The following is a 12,283-nucleotide window of genomic DNA, read 5'->3' as shown; positions in this document are numbered from 1 at the left end:
TATCCCTACCTCATCAAGACTAAAGGAGATTTGGGATGGGGCAGGAGGAGATCTCTGGAGGAGTTGAAGAGGATCACTGCTGATGAGTCATCTTCTCACACACAATTATAAAACCTAATTCTCTGTTGGCTAGAAATGTCTAGAAATCTATGCACTCAGGCAAAGCAGTACTATAAGGTTATACTCCTGCTTTAATAAACATTTTCTTTATTTGCATTGCTGTTAATGATAGCAAGAGATGCAGGGCAGTGGAAAATTTGGACTACAGATTGTGGGGGTGGAAATATTTGTATCACTTCAACAGATTCTTCTGTATGCTCTTCATTGCACATGTATTAATTACTTTCTTCCCATTCAACTTTAACACTGCCTGTACTTGGGTTTTTCCCTGCTCTCCTCATGAGAGCTATTTCACAACCTACTAGAGCTTGTTGGTAAAACGTTATTAGTTACTTTCAGCTTCAGTTTTTCTTCTCTTTGTTTTACCTAAGTAATTTGCCCTCCCTTCTGCTTGGGTTTATGCCTTAAAAATATTTGTAAACTGTTTCCATATCCCCTCAGAGTCAAGGAAAACATACTGTCATTGCAAATCAATCCCCTGTAGCTGCACGATCACCTTTCTTCTGACCTCCTCCCAGGGTGTCAGGCTCTCCCAGTAGCTGCTGCCTGAGCTGAGCAGTGGGCTCCTGCCCAGCACTTACCTCTGTGCTGCCTGGCACAGGGCAGCTCTGCGCACAGTCCTGATGCCAGTGCGTTGCCTTCCTCCTGTCTTGCATCTCCTCATGTCTCCTCCTTTAATTTTCTAGCTCCTCTAAGGTTTGCTCAACACAGTTTGACTTTCCAGAACTGTTCCCCCCTCTGCCGTTGGTGAATTATTTCCTCCTTGCTAAATAGCTTTTGTTTTCCAGGTTGAATCCTATCTCCATCTAGTTTGCAATTTCTACTCTTTCTTTCTCAGGCTGTCTTTACGCCGTTGTTGGGAGGACCCTGACCTAGCTATTGTATAGCTACTCTAGCTCTCAGCCTACTCACTCCTGTTTGGATGACTCCTGGTTTTGCACCAGAATATTCCTGCTCCTTCCTGAGCCCTGGGGATAGGGGGAAGGTGACAGCCTTGGGGAGAGGAGAGTGCAGCCCTCTGACATAGTTTTTAGGCTACAGGCTGCTGGTATGTCCCAGGCACCGGGTCCTTCCCTTTCTAGCTGCAGACAGAGCACAGGCAGCCAGTACCTTCCCGAGGGGCAGGAGGATGAGCGTGTCCCTTCCCTGCCTGGAGGCACTCCTGCACCCCTCCCAGACACACCAGAGCCTCTCCAGCACAGCCTTCCTCTGTCAGCTGGATGATTTAAGTACTAGTTTAAAACTTTAATGAGGCACTCAGTCTAAGGTCTAACTGATCCCCATCCCCATGATACCCTTGGTCCCTTCCCTCTAAACAGCCCCTTGCCACAAGCCATAATCCTTTGTTTACAGTCCTGCAGCCCCTCCACCTGGGTGATTTTGCAGCCCACGCTGAGCTAATGCTGAACATAAAGTCCCTTGAGACGTTACACATTGGGCTTGCCTGGTAGCCAAGAACTGAAACCCAGCACACCACAATGTCAGCGTAACAACCTGACAAAAGCCAAAGTCCTCCTCTGGGAGATTTCAGTCTTGGCTCCTTTTATCCACTCCGGTGCTTTGCCTTTGGCTTTTGTCACTCCCTGCTTCTGCTCTGACCGCAGCCCTGGCACAGCCTGCCTTTCCCTTCCTCTGCGGGCAGCAGGACAGGCGTTTGCTTTCCTCCCGCTGCTGCCACAAACTGTGTGCCTGGGAGATGCAGCAAAGCCTCCCCCCTCCCCTGGGTCGCGGGTGCTGTTCTGCAACCCCCTGCCAGGCTGTTCCAGCCAGTGAGCAGCACCCTGAGCGACTTCGAAGCAAGTGCCCAAAGGCGAGGCACCGTCCCCACTGCTCACAGCGGCTCTGCTTAACGTTGTCATCTGTGGCTGGGCCTCAGCCACTTCAGACGAGTCTCTAGGGAAATGGAACTACTGGCTGGCGCCGATGCACAGAGCGGGGAAGCAGAGAAGAGACGGGGCACGAGGAGGTAGCTGGAGATGGTGACATATGGTGAGGGACAATGCAGAGGGTTACCGCCAGAAGCAAAATGTTTGGCAGCCACTGGGGACAGACTTGCACTACAAATACTATGTCCTTCAGCCTAATATAAACCTGGAGTTTGTGGCCAGCACATGAACCATGCTGACGGTGAGTTATTAGTGCTCAGCTTGCTGGGTAACACTATGGCACGTGCTGTTTAGCGTCTCTCCAGAAACGCTTGGTCCTCAATAACGAAAGGTTACATTGGTCCCCGGCTGAAAGGATCTCCAGACAGTTGGTTCTCTATGTATCAAGGACTGGCAGCAGTGTTGCTGCACTGATGCTTTCTTGGGGTCACAATGAACAGCTCTCTACCTGGCTTTGTGCAAGTTTGGCACATCTGCAGTAGTCTTTGTATTTGGGTAAAACCTGTTACCAGGGCTGCCTGAAAAAATATGGTAGGCTGGCAGAGAAAATTTTGAAAATAAGGGAAAAAACCTTGTCATTGCATATTTCCATGGAAACAAGTATCAATGTGAGAGTAGATTTTATTTGCTTTTGGGGATATTCCATTGTCAGTGGCTGGTTTTGGAGGCATTAGAATACTGGCATATTCTGGCCCAAAACAAATCCAAGGTGCTGCTGCTGAATCTCATGCACTCAGTTCTTCTGGTCAGGCTTCACTTCTAATGGAGAGCTGACGGGTCATTAGGGCATTATGGAGCTCTTGCACATGGTGAATCATGGAGGATAGATTTGGCCCCAGGGTCACAGAGCAAGCTTAAGCTAGAGTAAACAAATACATGAATCACTCAGAAATTAGTATGAGGAAGTCTTTGTTATATGAGAGGTAAGAGTACACCATTGGCCTGGTCCGTGCAGGACTACAAACTACATCTCCACGAGCTACTATCCATAGAGAAATAGTGTGGCTTGCTTTTTTCATCAAAGACAAAAGGAAACTTTTCCATTGAGTTTTCCTATTTTCAGTATTCACCAAAATCCAGCTTGGACAGACCTCATTGTCCTGTGTGCAGAAGTATCCTCGATACCATAGCCTGATAGTTCATTTTGGGCAGGGAGTGCCTTTGTGATAGCAGCGTACAGCACCTAGCACAAAGGGGTTCCGATCCCTCGTCGGGACCCCAACCATTACCCCATTATTGCTAAGATTAGTAGTAAGCATTGACCCAGAATCATCTCTAATAAGCAAGTGCCATTGAGTGTAAACTCAACAGGAAGATTACATGCTAACACTGGTTACATTTTCAAGCTGAAGCTGAAAAGCAATTATGTTCCATTCATTTACTTGAAAACTGTTGGTTTTGAGCAAATGATCAGTCTTGCATGCCACTTCAGTTTCCAAGCTGCGCTATTTATTCTAGCACAGCCTGGAAATCACAACATGAAGCTATTGAAGAACAGTGGGTAATAGGACATTATTGGTGATGTTCTCCAGGGGGAGTAAAATGCAAAGAGTAATCAAACAGAATAAACAGTTAGATTAAGACTGGAGATTTAAAATTATTTTAGTTTTAACTAATCTGAGGTGTTTATTAGCTGAATAGTAAGAGACTCTTTCTTTTTCTGTATGATTTCTACCTTGACCATGGCATGGATTTTATCAGTTAGTTATTTTTAGAGGAACTGCAAAAATCTCAGCACTCCTCCTTCCCCTATCAGAAGCCACACCAAGACATGGGTTTCCAAGTTACAGTGTTTAATGTTCAGTTCTAAATATGAGCTACTTCTGCATTCCTAGATTGTACTTGCTCGTGCCTGATGGTACTGTGCCAAGGAGCTTGTAGACAGCAGGAAGAGATTTGCTGTTTGCTTCTGTGCTCACCTGGGAGTGAAGTGCAGCAGGGAGCACGAGAGAGGGCTCAGGAGCTGGGAGCTGGACCCTTCCTCGCTTCATTAGCTGTATAGCCACATGTATGGAGCATAAGAGAGTTATATGGGGGCTTTGCACTCAGCCTGCATTGATGTACGTTACGGCCTGAGGAGAAAGGCAAAGAAGCATTAAGCCCATGATGCCTGCCTCCAGAATTCAGAACTGAAAGACAAATATCACACCTGTGGAGGCAGAGCCTTCACACATGGGCAGAGTCACGTCGCACACCCACATGAGGCCAGCGATGCTGTCGCGCAGGGCTGAGTTGCTCCTGCTGTTCTCACGCTGTTCAACAATAACCTGAGCTACCGAGTCTGCCTTGACTACAGCCAAACCCCCTTATGAATAATTCTGCTTAATTACAGGCAAATGTCTGCAGCTGAGGCCTGCTACCCATAATGATAGGATTACATTTAATTTCCTCAAAATTATATCTGTATCTGTATGTTTACACTTTGGAGGGGATAAACTCTATTATACAGCAAGAGCTGGGATTCCTAATTCCTTGGGCATCAGAGAGCATCTGTCCTGAACGCTGGAGGCCGTACCAGTTCCAGTGTGGTACAGATCCCATCATCTGAATCCCAATCCCATGTCATCCAGACCTCCCTGGGAAGGGAAACAGTTCTACCTGAAGAGGGAGAGATTGCAGCTGGAGACAGTGCCAAATAAGTTTTCCGTTGGGCTGATATCTGGGAATAAAGCCAGCTGGAAGGCTGCTGGAAGGAAATCTTCCTAACTCTGTTCATATTTGCAATTGGTTTTTATGCCAGATGTTGCCTCAGAAAATATGAAAGTCAGCAGACAGTAGTTTTAATATGCAGCTTTGCCAACTTGAAAAGGGCTGAGTTTTTATAGAACGGAAAGAAAATGAAGATTTACTGCTTCCTTGAGGTGTACAGAGTAGCCAAACAATGCAGCATCATGTGGAAAGAACAGATGGGAATCCAAGAAGTTAACAAATATCCCGCCACAAAAACCTACTGTGTAATAGAAAGATTTTTACAGCTGCCCTTTGTTCTGAAGAATGTCAAGAGATGCCTGACTTTCTTAATTTCATTTTCAAAACTGACAATGACAGAAGCTGAGAGTTAATCAGGCTGCTTTCCACAGGAGAACCTGGGACATGAAGTTCTCGGAAAGAAAGAAGGGTTGAGGACAATGGGTGTTAGATAGGAACAGGTTCAGTTCTTTGCTGTGGCACTTTTTTACCTAAATAAATGCTATGACTGGGTATCTTTGGGGATCTGGGCCTCCCTCTTCCATCTGTGAAGAGGAATAATAGCACCTTCCCTAAGCGGTGCATAGCCAATGTGATAATGAAGCTGTATGTTAAATATATTAGATAAATTTGGCAGCAGGAGTATCTCGATGGTTGGAAGGTAATTTAAATTAATCACAGTTTTTTACAGTGAAGGAGATCTTGTCCTTCAGCCTCTTTTAAACATAATCCCTCAGACAAGCAAGAGGGGTCCCCTGTACCTCTTTGTTGTAGCACAGGCAATGGTACAGCTGTTGTATCATTGAACAGATACCGAAGGGGGTAGGATGGATACTTTCCCATAATGGTTTTGTAGAATTGGTGTCTCATATATATGTGTATATAAGTCAGATTCTCCACTTTCTCTGCTTACACCAATGGTTTCACTGGACTCAGTAACCTGGGTTTTGTTGTGCCTTTTTTTTCCTGGCTTTTTAGCACAGCGTAGGGATGGGATTCATGAGATGATGCTGGACAAGCTGGTACAGGTCCATGGCACTGTAGGACAGAAATGCTGAGATACTTGTGCAGGATGGCTGCTGTACAGCGGTGCTGTGCCCGGGCAAATCGTTCTGCTGGGATCTGAGTGCACCTCTCTTGGACAAGGGGTGGGTGCAATTGCAGGGTGGCTCTGAGATATCCATATGAAGCAAATGCTAAGAAGGCCAATGTGATCTTCTGGTTTATTGGGCAAAGTGTTTCTGGCAGAGATGAGGGAATACACCACCGGTTTGCTAGGTACTGAGGAGACTCTGTCCAGAATGTTGCGTGTTATTCTGGTGTTAGGAAATCCTGCAGGCAGGACTCTGGTTTTAGGAAAGATTAAATGAAGTTCAAGACAGCAGGGCTAGTTAGGATGATCGACAAACCAGTAAGCTAGCCTTAGGAGAGGACACTAAAAGAACTTAGATCTTTGAGCCTGTAAAATGAAATTTGAGGCAGGATGTGGCAGCTCTTTAAAGATAACGCAAGGGACCAGACAACTTGCTCAGCCAGTGCCTTCAATGTGTCCGGCACTTTGCTGTGCTAACCCAGAGGCAAGTCACAGTCAACCTCAGAAACACAGGCTCTGAAGAAGCCGCTCCTGTGAAAACCAGGGTGGTTTAGTTGTTGACTTCAACATGAGCAAGACCTACAGGGAACTCCCTTTTCCTTGCTCTGAACATTTAGCCCTTAAGTGAAGTGGAATTAATACCATTGTGCTGTGTGGCTTGAATCTAGCACAACTGGAGCAGAAGTCAATTTGCTGTATTTGAAAGAAAATTAATTAAGGCCTCATTTGTTTCCCTCAGAGAGAAAAGCTCTGGGTAGTTTCCAGGAGATGATTTTTTTTTTTTTTTCTGAGCTTCTTTGGTACAGGCCTATATGTATAGAACAAATGTTGTACAGCTTCATATCCCAAATCCCTATAAGCTCCAGGGTGCGAGCTGGGTCTTCTGGCTCCCACAGCAGCGTGACAGCCCCAGTGGCTGCTCCACAAGTGTGTGCTGCATTTCGAGTCACAGAAAGGAAAATTATCTCAGCACAGTGAATGCTGACGGTACTCTGAGAAGGGAAATGTTATGGCAGGGATGATAATCGTAGCCCAGTTTAGCCTCAACCTGTCCTTCATCAGCAGGCTATGAACTGCACAGAGAGAGGGCTAAAGGAATTTAGAAATTAGGGGCTCAGTATCATCCCCTCTGGTTCTGGAGCACCCCAGCAAGACAGAAGGGTGGATGGTGTGCCAAGATTTCTGTTTTACTGTTGTTTTTCCCATATTGCTTCAGTAGTCTTTTGGAGATGAGCTTCTCTATTTACATCTACTCTGAATGTTAATAAATGAGTAACGCCCTGCTAAACATGAAAAATGTGCGTGGGTTTCAGTGCGTGATCCTGAAAGTGTAACCGAGGGCTGGCAGAAGAGGAGATGCGTACAGAAGGAAGTGGGAGAAAACAAAGCAAATCAGGAGAGGTAAACTGTACAGGAGGCTAATGGGCTGTGGGGATTTCAGGAGCACTTAAAAACTGATTTACTGCTGTACAAATCCCACTTCAAACAAGTTGCCAATGAATAGGTCACATAGGTGTTATCAGCAAGAAGGCAAAGGAGCAAGAGTGTGCGTGGCTGTCATGTACACCCAAGTGGGAGATGCCATTTGCTAGAATCATGCCTGGCATGCTGCTGGCTCCGAGGAACAAAAGGCACCTCTGGTGTGATGCCAGCTACCTGCTTTCCCACTGGAATCTGGACATGAGGGGCTTGATGGAAGCAGCCAAAGGTGGGTGGCTCTCCCGCATCTTAACAGTAAGAGTTTCAGAGCTGTCTCATTAAGGACAAAATGTTTGTGAGGGAGCCCTCTGAAGCCAAAAAGTCTTTGGAGACTGAGCTGGGTGCTGAAGGGTCTCTGTAGCAGCTTGTTCTTGGAGTGAAGGTCCCTCAGTTTTTTGGCTTGCTGGCTGGGCAGCTCTGGGGAGGAGGGAGCAAACGGCATGGAGCAGGTACAGCACTCCCTCCTTGTCTGCAGGAGCACATAGCGCTGGGGAGGTGGATGTCACACAGGATGGTAACATTACCAGGGCTCACGGGCAAGGATGGGTTGTGTCACAGCCTGAGATAACATTATCTCTTAGGCTATTTTTTTCTCCTCTGATAGTGCTTAGACTGTCATGAGGCCTTTTCCAGCTGAGCACTACCATCAGGAATCATATTTTATCTGTGGCTTTTCTCTCAGAAGTGAAATTAACTTGAAATTGGGGTCATGTTAGATACATGGTGCCTGGACAGACATCGATAACCTGTGAAGTCTGTCACGGGGTGGAAGAGATGGGCAGGTGTGTGCGTGAGGGTGAAAGGTACCATTTGTTTTCATGAGGATGTGAAGGGCTTTCAGCAGTTTGAAGGAGACGATAAGAATTTCATAGATGGGATTGAAAAGATGTTTTTTTTAAGTCTGAATAATCCACTGGCAGGTCTGGATCTGGAGGGCAGCAACTGTCCCAGTCGAGGTCTATCGAGGCGCGCTGAACAGCGTGCGTTTGCTGCACTAGGAGAGATGCTTTGTATTGCTGTAAAATGAGGCTTCACCAGCCCAGCCTCTTCCGCGATCCTGCTGCCATGGGTTTGCCAAGGGGACCGGGGCAAAACGCTGAGTGGGGTGCCCCCCCCTCCGCCCCCACGTATGAGCCACCCTCTTCCCCCGGGCCCCTGTCAGCGAGTTGCAGCCTGGCCAAATGCCTGTCGGCATCTCTGCCAGGAAGGAAAGTATTGATGGGCTAAGCCTTCTGTGATAGTAATACTCCTTCTGTGGAATAAAAGCAACATCCATAACCACCGGATAAGAAATTAATTGTTTAATCAGATGGGGCTGCAGGAAATAAGCGTGCTTTGACCTTCCAGTAGAATTTGGCAGCTTTCATGCTTGAAAATTTCTGCTACCCAAAGTTAAATGTTTCAATGAATTATTTCATTTCTATTCAAGCAACCTGAAAGCATCAGGAAAAATGTGCCAAAATACCTGGCTTGAGACCATAAGCTGAGCAGAGGGAGCAGTGTGGCAGCTCTTTTCTTTCAGAGGTGTGTGGGTTTCTGAACTTTCCCTCCAGGTCCAGGAGAGCCGCACCAACGGGTCAAACCAGAGCAAAATGCAAAGGTGGAAGGGACACAGTAAAAACATTGGCTCGCACCCAAGATTTCACAAAAAGAGCAGCTGTGTGAATCGGCAGGTTTGTGTGTGGCTCTAGCTCCCACTCTCTTCCTTCCTGCCTTCAGGCATGTTTTCCGGATGACCATGTAGTGTTTTCCTGCTTTTTGGTTTTGAAGTCCTTACAGGGAGAGTATTTATAGGGAATATTTTGTCATGTACCGTATTAATCTCTTGCATCCGATCAAGTGATGGTAAGCCATTTCTATAGCCTATTATGGGCTTTTTACTATGAACGATCACAGAAAAATAGGAAAAGTAAACTTCCCTCCACCTTTCCAGTAGACCTATGTGTACTTCCCCCCACTACAGAGGGAGAAGAGCTTACTCTCCATAGCAAAATATGAATAATGTAGCAGATCTATAGAAGGCAAGTGTTAGTTCAAGAAAGAGAAAGGAAAGCAAAGAAAGAGATCCTTCTTGATTCCCTGTGTGCAATGCTGGATACAGAAGAGTCTTGGGAGAGGCCATCAATAGCAGATGAAGAGTGAGGAGGTGGCAGGAGTTGCAGAACTTCCCCCTACACCCGCGGGCTCTCCCGTGGCCTCCAGCAACAGCTCAGCCGTGGACCTTCCAGCCGACAAACTCTCTCTGCTGGTGCTGCACAGCAGGAGGGAGCCAGGCGTGGGTTGTGTTTCCACAGGCCTCCCACCAGCTGGGTCAGGCTGCCAGCAGGTAAGCGGGGGGGACAGGGCAAGGAACTGGTTGGCAGATGGACATCTTCTGAACTAGCAGCTGCTGAGGGGGGCACAGCACAGCTTCTGTGCTGCCGCTGTGGTATATTCATGGTGACACGCTGCTGGCAGAGCCTCTCCTCTGCCCGAATCCTGGTGTGAGGCAATGGACATCTCACTGTGTGATAAAGCCCTCAGCCTGGGAATGAAGGGTTGAAAACTCAACGAAACGACTTGGGATTTCGCAGCAGTGTTGTCCCCTGCTGCCGCAGAGCCGTTCCTGCTCCGGGAGAAGAGCAGAGAAGGCCGGACAGCGCTCCGGCTCCCTTCGCAGCCGTTGTTCCCCGGCGCTGGACAGACAGCGACCGCCACGTGTGCGTGTGGCGGCACACCGCGCCGCGGGTGGGGGGTTCGCAGCGTTCCCGCAGGCCTCCGACAACTGCAGCTGCAGGTTGCGGCGGGTCTCCCGCTGCCTAGCTATGGCCCGTAAACTAGAAGCGGCAGCTCCCCGCCGGTTAACGGGTCCAGGAGCTCGCCCGGGAGGGCCCGGCCCGGCCCCGCTCGCCTTCCCTCGCAGCGGGCTGGACGGCAGCGCCCCACAGCGTCCCCCACCGGCCGCGCCGCGCCACCAGGCGCCACAAGCCGCCGCGCAGCCCCTTTAAGCCCCGCCCCGCCTGGCGCGTCCCGGTCGGTGGCGTGCGGGGCGGGACCTGGGGCGCGGTGGCGGCGGCGGCCGGGGCGTTGGGCGGGCGAGACGCCGGGGCGGCCGGGGCGCGCGGCCGCCGACCTTCAGCCCCACCGCTGCGGCACCGCCGCCCCGCCGCCCCTCCGCCGCGCACCGCACCACGCCGCCCGCCCAGGCGCCGGCCTCCTCCTCGTCCCGCGACCCGCTGCCGAGCTGCCAGGTAAGCTGCCGCGGGGGAGGGTGTGCAGCCCGCTCCCGGGGCTGCGCCGCTGAGGGGCCGGCCGGTGCGCGGGCAGGGGCAGCGGCCTGGCTCCGGCGGGGCTTCGGGCCTGCCGCTGGAGTGCGGAGGAGCGTGCCGCCTACCTGCACGGGAGCGTGTGTTTCGGTGGCGGGGGCAAGCGCCGGCTGAGGCGGGCGGTCTCGGCGGCGCTTCCCCAGGCGCGGGGCGGAGCGGCCCCCGCCGGGGGGAGGGAGAGACGCGCCTGGCTGCCGGCCCCTGCACGCGTGGCCGGAGGACGGCGTTTGCGTTCCTGGGGGCTGCGGCGGGAGTCCCCCTTCCCAGCCGGGAGGTCGGCCGCTGGGCTCCCGAGCGGGGCCTGTTACATAACGTCACCTGTGGCACCGCCGTCTCGCTCGTGTCACGGCAGCCTGTGGTCGGTGGTAACAACGGAGTCGGGTTCTCTCTGAGGTCTGCGATCTTTAAAGTGAGTGTTTAGGCTTGTGGGTCCTCCCTGGTGTGGGGCGAACCTCTAGGATTTAAAAAACCCCGAGAGTAACAGCCGAGAAGCGTTCATTGCTCTCTTTTTCCTTTGTAGAGCTTATGGGTGCATAGAGAGACTCAGGAAAAGCGGTGTCTGAGATGAAGGTATTAGCTAAGGCACTCCTGCAGATGATTTAATGTAAGAAACTTTGCGTTCGTTAGGGCTTCGTCTTTGCTTTCTTATTTATGGTGCGCCTTAACTGCCTAAAGGTCAGAGCTTCCCTGGCAGCCGCCTTTACACGTGTGCGGTGCTTAGGTTGAACCTGTACATGTGTGTAACAATTCTACTGTCAATCCCCCGGAGAACCTGGGACTCAAAAATAGCCATGCTGGGCTTTTGAGAACTGAAAAGCCAGAACTGTTGTAAGTATACCTAAAATTGAGTAAAAGATGAAAAAATACCATGATAAATAGTTCTTATTTCTAATAAATTCACTTAATGCAAACAGTGGCGCATTTTTTTTCATCTTCGTAGTGTTCTTTTAAACAGATTAATGCAAATGCAGTAGTTTCAAGTGGGCTTATTCTCAGGGGGGTTATGTTATTGTTGGGAATGGACTTGATCTCAGTGTAGTTACAATAGCACGGATTTTGTTGGGTGGAAGGAGGTGAGAAGAAGTAAACATATAAAGTAAAATTATCCTGAAGTTGTCTTTGGAAGGGTCGAGAGCTAAGCTGAGCTGATGGGCAAAGAGGGTTTTGCACTTGTCTGGTTGCGCTTCCTAGTGGCTTTTTGTGCGTGTTCCCATAAATGCTATTATGCAATGGTGCTTCTCTTGGCAGGAGTCTATTGTCACCGTAATTCCTGAGGTTTCTGGAGCAATGTAGCTTGTTCAGGAGAAACATGGTCAGAACAATGGGAATTAAAGTCCTTAAGAGGAGGTTTTAACCTCTTTAATTTTTCATGCGGTAGGACTAAGCTCAAGACATCTGGATCTCTTCCAGAGTATCTTTACTGTCCTCTGTTGTTCAGCTTGTCTTTCTCTTCTCCTAGGCTGCGCTATACATATTAGGCACCAGCTTGCCGCTTGCATCCTGCGTCAGAGCTGGAAAGACATTGTCTCTCTCCTTTATTAATAACAATTTTTATACTTCTCTTTTTTGGGTTTTTTTTCTTTTCCCCTCTGAACAGAAGCAGAAGTGATATAGTTATTTTCAGAGCACTTAACTGTTGCTTAGAAAAAAATACTTGAGATAATGGGGAAAGGGGACTCTCCCCAGCCTGCATCTCTAGTTAGAACTTGTCT

At 49.1% G+C, this 12,283-nt stretch overlaps 1 protein-coding gene across 4 annotated transcripts in view; it reads left to right on the top strand.

Moving 5' to 3' along the window:
* Nucleotides 1–9,849: 9,849 nt before the first annotated feature.
* SUSD6 (sushi domain containing 6) overlaps nucleotides 9,850–12,283 on the top strand; it is a 93,669-nt gene continuing 91,235 nt past the window's right edge. Inside the window, exon 1 of one of the 4 annotated variants that reach the window (XM_054826012.1) lies at nucleotides 9,850–10,496. The gene's annotated coding sequence lies outside the window, so the exon portion shown is untranslated. Of the gene's footprint in view, nucleotides 10,497–10,769; nucleotides 10,981–12,283 lie in introns of those variants that run through there. The other 3 variants (XM_054826009.1, XM_054826008.1, XM_054826011.1) reach the window with 3 other exon arrangements.

The sequence above is a fragment of the Grus americana genome, chromosome 5 (assembly GCF_028858705.1).
Source record: "Grus americana isolate bGruAme1 chromosome 5, bGruAme1.mat, whole genome shotgun sequence".
NCBI classification, from domain to species: domain Eukaryota; kingdom Metazoa; phylum Chordata; class Aves; order Gruiformes; family Gruidae; genus Grus; species Grus americana.
This window is presented reverse-complemented; position numbering and strand designations above follow the sequence as displayed.